We start from the raw sequence: 9667 nt of genomic DNA, 5'->3' as shown, positions 1-9667 counted from the left end.
CACCTGTTGGACAATGCATTTGTACAGTCATGTGTGATAATGAGCTCATTGATTAAATGCAATTAATGAATAGATTGCCACCTCTTGTTGTGTGTCGTCTGTGTTTCTGTATTTCCGGCATTTCACATTGGAACAGCTCATTCACCTTCCTTGTCTTCTCTCCGCCCTCCCTTTTAGGTAAGTTAAAGAGCTGCACCTGAGCCAGCCACTGATTGATTGATTGATTGATTGATTGATTGATTGATTGATTGATTGATGCAGCACCACAGTCAAATAGTGGAGTGGAGTAGGGGAACAGCAAACAGCCAATAAAGCAGCCCGCCCGCCCGCTCGCCTGCCCGCCACAATGGACCTACCTGTGTACACTAGATGGATGTGATGGAATGTACTGTCGTCCCTACATTTCAAGAAGAAGTAAGAATTGCAGTTGCAACAAAGCCTTGCTTGCCTACAAAGAGAGCAGCAATTTGGATTTGTTACTATGTTACCTAGAAGAATAACAAACTGTGCAAGGATGGAGGTTGTAGGAGCAAGGAGAAGTTGTCTGTAAAGTTGGTGGATGCCTATTTTCCACTTTGCAGTCCCTTGTCTCCCTCTTGTGGCCTCCTGGAGGCAACTAGCTGTGCAAAAAAAGACAGCCTGGCGGCCGGCTGTTGCAGTGTTGCCCTCTCAGGCAACACTGAGTGACTGACTGAGCCTCACCGTCTTATATAAAGTTCAGACGGAACTTTGCACGTGTCATAGTGGAGCCCTCAGGATTCCAGAGCCAGCTTTCTGACATCATAATGGGGCCTCAGAGATAAAAGCCTGGGCCCAGGCAGTGTTGGTCAGTGCTGCTCAGCAGGCAGCACCGGACTGGACTGGATTAAAGCTGATACAAGGTGTGAAGGAACAAGGGGTGGCTGTGGGCATGCACTTGCTGCCGCTGCCAGTGTTTATCTGCATGGCAGGAGGGCATTTGGGCGTTGCCAGGAAGGCGTTTTTATGTAGATTCCTCCTCTTTCAGCACTGCATTGTGGTGCAAGCAAAAGAAGCAAATCCTGTCTTGCTTCCTCTCCGGCCTTTATTCACCTCCCGCTTAGTAGCTGTGAGTGTGTGCGCGCCTGCAGGGCCCCGTGGAATTGCCTAGGAGTAGGCTGAATCGCTGCAAGGGGTGAACAGCAGTATTAGGCAGGCTCGGTCAACGCCAGGCCCATTCGGGTTATCGCTTCTCGGCCTTTTGGCTAAGACCAAGTGTATTTATACAGGAGGTTTTTAGTCAGAAGGTGCTCAGGTACCCTCTCTCTCGGCCTCGGGGGATCGTCCAGGTTCGCCTGGACTTCACCCCCGTGCTGCTATTTGGGAGAGAGGCTTAGTCCTGAGCAACGAGTTGCGATCCCCCCCCCAGCCCTTTGGTACGTCTCAGGACCCCATAGGGCGCAGCTTTTTGCTGTGCGGTTCGGCCTGGCCACGGAAATGGCAGGCGAGCCAGATGCGGTGCCGGTGTATGCCCGGCTAAAGAACTCTGCACGATTTATCGTGGCAGAGGGTGGAGGCGGTCCACGTGGCGTGAAATTTTTAGTCAACACGATCTTGGAAGAACTACTGGCGGTCCACAAAAATGAGATTTTGGCTATCCAGGACTACCCGAAACGAGGAATATTTGATGTAACCTTTATGGGAGAAGGAATCCTCCGTGATGCCATGGACCGAGCTGAGAGGAGAAAAGGTGAACTCGTGGTAGCGGTAGTCCAGGTAGTAGAACATGCCTTTGAAATTACCAAACTCGTTGTGATTAAAATGTACTCCCCATATGTGAAGGATATGGAAGTGGCAGCATTTCTAGCTGCCTACTTCAAGAACGTCAAACTATTGGGGAGAGTTATGAACGAGTGTGGAGTGTGGACCGTCAAGTGGAAGTTTTTAGTGACTTTGATAAAGGACCCCTCCACCCAAGAAACGAGATTACCACCGGCTCGTTTTAAAATTGGAAATGTGAATGGCGACCTCTATTTTTCAGGGATGCCAAACTTCTGCAGGGCCTGCGGTACCTATGGACATACCAGTTTTAACTGCGATGTCACCTGTAGAAACTGTGGAAGCAAAGAGCACAATATGAGAGAATGCTCACAAGAGAAAAAATGTAATTTTTGCCAAAAAACTGGTCATCTGTACTATTCTTGTCCCCATAGGTACCGAGGTGAAGAAAATGAGCAACCCGAGGCGCCCCCACGTGCTCCACCAGCGGACCAGTCCCACCCCCGGGGAGAGGAGCATGCCGGGGCCGCGAAGGAGCAGCGAGGCACCTGGGCTTCAGTGGTGCGGAATAATGGAGCCAAAGCGGGTGCCTCGCAGCCAGCAACCTCTGAGGAAAGGATGGAGCCCAGCGCCAAAGATAAAAGGCAAGCTAAGAGGAAGGCGGAAAAGGAGCAGGCCACCAATGATACTGTGGCATCCCAGAGGGCTGGTTGTCCAGTGGGTGCCGGGCCTGCTCCTGTACCTGGGTCTCAGGAGTCTGACTCCGAGCAGGAGAACTGGGTAGCGGTGGGTCCCCGAAAAAAGGGAAAACAGGAGCGTGCTGGTAGGAGGGAATCAGGGGAGGAGCAGATGGACACATCCGTGAAGAAAAGTGAGGCTCCTCCTAGGACCACCTCCTCACCTGACCTGGTGAGGAGGGTGGGCACTGTTCCCTCCCAGATACCGGACACCCCGCCGTGTGCGCAACCTCCCCCTCTAAGACGGCGTCAACAGAGCCTGGGGGGAGAGGCGGGGCCCTTGGGGGACCCACCCGAAATGGACCTACGTGGTCACCCAGTTGAGACCCAGGTGACGCTAAGCGAGAGTGGGCTCCCCTTGTACGAGATAAGAGTTGCTGGCACGGCTCTCAGTGAAGGTAGTTCCTCTCCCTTTTCGTCCCTCTTTGCAGGCGATTCGGACGAGGGTGAGGATATGAGCGCAAACGAGAATTCTGGTAATGCTGGTGGAGGAAATGTCTGATTTTAAGTTCCACGAATATTTATTATTTTAAAATCAAGACGTTATTTTAATCTCCACAATGTCTGAAGTAAAGGGAATCTCCCTCAACGTGAGGGGCGCCAAGTCCAAAGTTAGAAGGGTTGCTCTCTTCAGCTTTTTAGCTGGCCTGGCAGCCTCTGTTTTTTTTCCTGCAGGAGTGCGGCATTCCCCATACGATGAAGTACCATAAATACCAAGAGGATTGGAAGTATGGTCCATCAGTCTGGTCTGGATCTAACGAGTCCAGATCAGCAGGGGTCGCCATTCTTTTTTAAGGGAAACGTTTTAATCGATTTTATCCAAGAGATTCTTCCAGGACGTATTTTATTGGTTAAGGCTTTTATTGACGGTGTGAAATGGCAGTTTTTAAATTTTTACGGCTCACCAGATAAAAATGAAAGAGCAGAAATGTTAGCGATTTTACCTCTTTTTATTAACACGACTGAGCCTTTTATCCTCGCAGGTGATTTTAATTGTATCCTGAGGGGGGAACGCCGGCTTACCAGTGCTACAAGCAGGAACTATGATAAGACCTCTGGACTGCTCAAAGATATGGTGGGTGATTTTAAGTTAAAAGACGTTTATAAAGAATGTAACAGGAGCAGTCCAGAGGAAGCCGGCGTTACCTGGAGCAACACCACCTGTAGCTCCAGGATAGATTTTATTTTTTGTAACGAGAATCTACTGCCTTTTAAATGTGAAGTTTTAACCAATGTGTTTTCTGATCACAAGCTTTTATCATTTTATGTAAAGCGTGATTTTAATAACATTATTAGTAAAAAGTCCTGGAAGTTAAATGTTTCCCTTTTAGATGATCCACAGGTTTTTACAGATTTTATTGAATTTTACAAAGAGAGTAGGCGGGTGAGAGACAGACGGGCTCCCATCACTGAATGGTGGGAGAAAATGAAAAGAAAAATAAAAGAATTTTTTATTAAAAAAAGTGTGGCAAAAGCAAGAGAGAAGCAAGCTTTTTTTAAAATCCTCAACACCCGCCTACAGACCCTGTACAAGATGAGAGAGCATGAGATAGATGTAAAAGACGACATCACCAACTTAAAAAAAGAGATAGCTCAGTGCCTGGAGCAGAAAGGCAAAGAAATTATTTTTCGTTCTAGGATACAACACGTGGAAGAGAACGAGACCTGCTCCAGGTACTTTTTTAAGAAAATGAACAATAAAAAAGCTATTCTTAAAAATATTGATGGGGTGTCGGATGTACAGGGTCTTTTAAGTAAAGTTCATGAGTTTTATACTGACCTTTTTAATGTGAAAACTGTGGATCGTGATTTTATGCGTGACTCGCTGAAGGAGATTACCACTGTTTTAGACCCTGTCTCCCAGAATTTTTTATTGCAGGAACTGTCGGAGCAGGAGATTTTAGAAACAGTGAAGAGTTTTAAAGCAGGTAAAGTTCCTGGCCCGGACGGTATACCCAGCGAGTTTTATGTCAAATTTTATGACATTTTAAAAGATGATCTCTTAAACCTTTTTACCGAAGTCTTTCATTCCAAGATGCTGCCTAAGTCCTGGCGGAAGGGTGAGGTCTCCTTGCTATACAAGAAAGGTGACATCGCAGTTTTAGAGAATTGGAGACCAATAACCCTTCTGAATAGTGACTACAAAATAATGGCAAAACTATGCGCAAACCGTTTAAAAGCCATAGTACCCCACATCATACACTCTAACCAGGTGTGTGGGGTGCCAGGCCGCAGCATCTGGGATAATATTAATTTAATAAAAGATGCGATTGAAGACACAAAATCTAGAAACAGAAAATTAGCCATTTTATCCATAGATTTTCAAAAAGCTTTCGACCGAGTATCGCACTTTTATCTTTTTAAGGTTTTAGAGCGGATGGGTATACCTGAAGGTTTTTTACTATCTATTAAAGCCTTTTATAAAGATTGCACAAGCAAAATTTTAGTAAATGGTTTTAAGACACAGGACGTTCTTTTAAACTCTGGGGTGAAGCAGGGGTGTCCCTTGTCCCCACTGCTTTTCATATGTGCACTAGAGCCTCTGCTATGCGCAATACGCCGGGACAAACAGATACGTGGAGTCCCCCTGCCGGGGGGTGGCGGCGTAGAGGCTAAAGCAGTGGGGTACATGGATGATGTGGCGATACTTTGTAGGGACACCCTCTCGCTTCAGAAAGCCCTTAAACAAATTGAGTTTTATTGCTGTGCTTCCGGTTTTAGAATAAACTTCAGCAAAAGTAATATTTTAAGCATAGGAAGCATGGTTTTTAGAGACGTACCCGTTCCTGTGTCAGATACTATTAAAGTTTTAGGTATCTCCTTCAGTGAGCACGACAATGGTTTTATAAGTTGGGACATGGTGGCGCAGAAGGTAAACAATAAAATTTGTATGTGGAATATGAGGAAACTCACTATGGAGGGAAAAATTTTAATCATAAAAATGGTCATTTTACCCCTTCTTTTATACACAAGCATGGTGTTCCCTCCCCCAACAGTTTTATTACGAAAAATAACAAAAGCATGTTTTACCTTCTTTTGGAGTTCCAGGATGGAGAAATTGAAACGAGAAACGGTAATAAAGTCCAAACCAAAGGGTGGCAAAGATTTTCCTGATTTTAATAGGTTTCTTTTAATTAAGTTCTTTAGTTTCTGTTTTAATTCCCTTTTTAAAGAGCACTATTGGTCTTACTTTTTACGTTTTAATACTGGGTTTTTTATGCGGAGGTTTGGTTGGTTCAACATAATTTTATCCTCACCATACGCTTTTAAATTACCAGCGAATTACGTAATTTTAGAAAAAATAGTGGCTCTCTTCAATTTAAAAGGGAAGACCGTGAACGAACTTAAAAACAGCAAGAAAATAATTAAAGACCTGAGAGAGAGCGAGACGGTCAGCAATGTAGAGAATTTTAATACGCAACGATGTGCTTTTATTTTCAAAATGATTAATGTGTTTTATCTTTTTAATGCACAGATGGACCTGGCCTGGAGCTGCGTTCATCAATGTCTTCCATGCCGGGCATTCCAGTACAGAAGAGGATTCGCGAGGTCTGCCGTCTGCCCGAGGGAAGGCTGCCAGGCCGAGGAAACTATAAGACATATTTTTTGGACATGTGACTTTGCAAAACAATTTTGGAAAAAAATATTCCCTCTTTTGGTGAAGATGGCAGACCTAAAGGACTTAAACTATGAAGATATTTTATATGGACTTTTTGGATGCCCAACCGCGAGTCAGAAGATAATTGCATGGAAGACGATGAATTGCGCCAAAGAAGCTCTATGGAAGGCCAGGAACATCCTCCTTTTTAAGCACGACGTTTTATCGGTTGATGAAGTTTTAGGTCTTTGTTTTAGTGAGATGTATATTTATTTTTTACTAGACAAAAAAAGGAATGCCACCCTTCTAAATAAATGGTTTGTGACTGACTGGAACTCCAAATAAATAAAGATTTGCCCCATGTCCCTCTACATAAATTTTATGAAAATTTGATTTTACTATTGTTACAATGTAAAAATTCTTTGTATTTATCTATGTAACTAAAATGTGTTTTATTGTAAAATTGAAATTTTTATAAATAAATCATTGACACCCCCGCGAGGGGGTAGCCAACTGAAAAAAAAAAAATCTGTTCTTATCAGTTTAATATCTGATACGTCCCCTATCTGGGGACCATATATTAAATGGATTTTTAGAACAGGGAGATGGAAATAGAGCTTGCTCTGTCCACTCCACGCATTGACCTGGTATTGCAGTATTTCCAGGACCGGTGCACCCTTCCCTTATGTGTTTACTAAAATCAGATTCCAAAAGTGCTATTTGTGTTTGCTATTGTTTTTGTCTTTCTGAAGGGATCTCCCCTTTTAATCCCATTATTTCAACACCTGTTGGACAATGCATTTGTACAGTCATGTGTGATAATGAGCTCATTGATTAAATGCAATTAATGAATAGATTGCCACCTCTTGTTGTGTGTCGTCTGTGTTTCTGTATTTCCGGCATTTCACATTGGAACAGCTCATTCACCTTCCTTGTCTTCTCTCCGCCCTCCCTTTTAGGTAAGTTAAAGAGCTGCACCTGAGCCAGCCACTGATTGATTGATTGATTGATTGATTGATTGATTGATTGATTGATTGATTGATGCAGCACCACAGTCAAATAGTGGAGTGGAGTAGGGGAACAGCAAACAGCCAATAAAGCAGCCCGCCCGCCCGCTCGCCTGCCCGCCACAATGGACCTACCTGTGTACACTAGATGGATGTGATGGAATGTACTGTCGTCCCTACATTTCAAGAAGAAGTAAGAATTGCAGTTGCAACAAAGCCTTGCTTGCCTACAAAGAGAGCAGCAATTTGGATTTGTTACTATGTTACCTAGAAGAATAACAAACTGTGCAAGGATGGAGGTTGTAGGAGCAAGGAGAAGTTGTCTGTAAAGTTGGTGGATGCCTATTTTCCACTTTGCAGTCCCTTGTCTCCCTCTTGTGGCCTCCTGGAGGCAACTAGCTGTGCAAAAAAAGACAGCCTGGCGGCCGGCTGTTGCAGTGTTGCCCTCTCAGGCAACACTGAGTGACTGACTGAGCCTCACCGTCTTATATAAAGTTCAGACGGAACTTTGCACGTGTCATAGTGGAGCCCTCAGGATTCCAGAGCCAGCTTTCTGACATCATAATGGGGCCTCAGAGATAAAAGCCTGGGCCCAGGCAGTGTTGGTCAGTGCTGCTCAGCAGGCAGCACCGGACTGGACTGGATTAAAGCTGATACAAGGTGTGAAGGAACAAGGGGTGGCTGTGGGCATGCACTTGCTGCCGCTGCCAGTGTTTATCTGCATGGCAGGAGGGCATTTGGGCGTTGCCAGGAAGGCGTTTTTATGTAGATTCCTCCTCTTTCAGCACTGCATTGTGGTGCAAGCAAAAGAAGCAAATCCTGTCTTGCTTCCTCTCCGGCCTTTATTCACCTCCCGCTTAGTAGCTGTGAGTGTGTGCGCGCCTGCAGGGCCCCGTGGAATTGCCTAGGAGTAGGCTGAATCGCTGCAAGGGGTGAACAGCAGTATTAGGCAGGCTCGGTCAACGCCAGGCCCATTCGGGTTATCGCTTCTCGGCCTTTTGGCTAAGACCAAGTGTATTTATACAGGAGGTTTTTAGTCAGAAGGTGCTCAGGTACCCTCTCTCTCGGCCTCGGGGGATCGTCCAGGTTCGCCTGGACTTCACCCCCGTGCTGCTATTTGGGAGAGAGGCTTAGTCCTGAGCAACGAGTTGCGATCCCCCCCCAGCCCTTTGGTGTGTCTCCTTGAACCCAAAGGGCGCAGCGCAAGCTGTGCGGTACCGACCTGGCCACGCAAATGGCAGGCGGACCTGATGCGGTACCGGTATACGCCCGGTTGCGGAATACTGCAAGATTTATCTTGGCAGAGGGTGGAGGCGGTCCTCGTGGTCTCAAGTTCCTTGTCCACGATATTTTGGAAAAGCGGTTGGCGGTCCACAAGAACGAGATTTTGGCGATCCAGGACTACCCAAGGCGTGGAGTGTACGACGTGACTTTTATGGGAGAAGGAATCCTCCGTGATGCCATGGGAAAAGCTGAGAGGCAACAAGGTGAACTCATGGCCTTGGGAGTCCAGGTAATTGAACACGCTTTTGAAGTAACCAAACTCGTAGTGATTAAAATGTATTCCCCATACGTGAAAGATCAGGAAGTGGCGGCGTTTCTTGCTGCATACTTTAAGAACGTTAAGCTGCTGGGGAGAGTTATGAACGAGTGCGGTGTGTGGACCGTCAAATGGAAATTTATTGTTACGCTAATAAAGGACCCCTCCACCCAAGAAACGAAGCTACCACCTGCTCGTTTTAAACTTGGGAATGTGAATGGCGACCTCTATTTCTCAGGAATGCCAAACTTCTGCAGGGCCTGCGGTACCTATGGACATACCAGTTTTAACTGCGATGTCACCTGCAGGAACTGTGGAAGTAAACAACACACAATGAGAGAATGTACAGAAGAGAAAAAATGCAATTTTTGTCAAAAAACTGGTCATCTTTATTATGCTTGTCCACATAGGTACCGAGGCGAAGAAGATGAGCAACCCGAGGTGCCCCCACGTGCTCCACCAGCAGAGCAGTCCCGTCCTCAAGGAGGAGAACAAGCTGTTGCGGCGAAAGAGCAGAGAGGTACCTGGGCTTCAAGAGTACGGCTAGCCGAAGCCAAAACAGGTGCCTCTCAGCCAGCGACCTCAGGGGATAAAAATGAGCCCAGCGCCAAGGAAAAACGGCAGGCCAAGAGGAAGGCAGAAAAGGAGCAGGCCATCGATGAACCTGTGGCATCCCAGACGGCTGGTTGCTCAGGCGGTGCCGGGCCTGCTCCTAATCCTGGATCTCTAGAGACCGACTCGGAAGGAGAAAACTGGGTACAGGTGGGTCCCCGTAAAAAGGGGAAGCAAGAACGTGCCAGTAGGAGGGAGACAGGGGAGGAGCAGATGGATACATCCGTGCGGAAAGATGTGGCTCCTCCTGGGACCCCCTCCTCGCCTGCACTGGTGAGGAGGACGGGCACTGCTCCCTCCGTATTATCGGACACCCCGCCATGCGCACAACCTCCCCCTCTAGACCGGCCTTCACGGGCCCAGGGGGGAGAGGCGGGGCCCTTGGGGGACCCACCAGACATGGACCCAGTCGGTCAACCGAGAGAGACCCAGGTGA

At 46.7% G+C, this 9667-nt stretch overlaps 1 pseudogene; it reads left to right on the top strand.

Moving 5' to 3' along the window:
• The first annotated feature begins 6552 nt into the window (after positions 1–6552).
• LOC142654283 (U2 spliceosomal RNA) lies at positions 6553–6753 on the top strand (annotated as a pseudogene).
• The last annotated feature ends 2914 nt before the right edge of the window (positions 6754–9667 follow it).

Source organism: Rhinoderma darwinii, chromosome 5, assembly GCF_050947455.1.
Source record: "Rhinoderma darwinii isolate aRhiDar2 chromosome 5, aRhiDar2.hap1, whole genome shotgun sequence".
Lineage (NCBI taxonomy): Eukaryota > Metazoa > Chordata > Amphibia > Anura > Rhinodermatidae > Rhinoderma > Rhinoderma darwinii.
The sequence above is the reverse complement of the archived record's forward strand: the minus strand, read 5'-3'. Positions and strand labels throughout refer to the sequence as shown.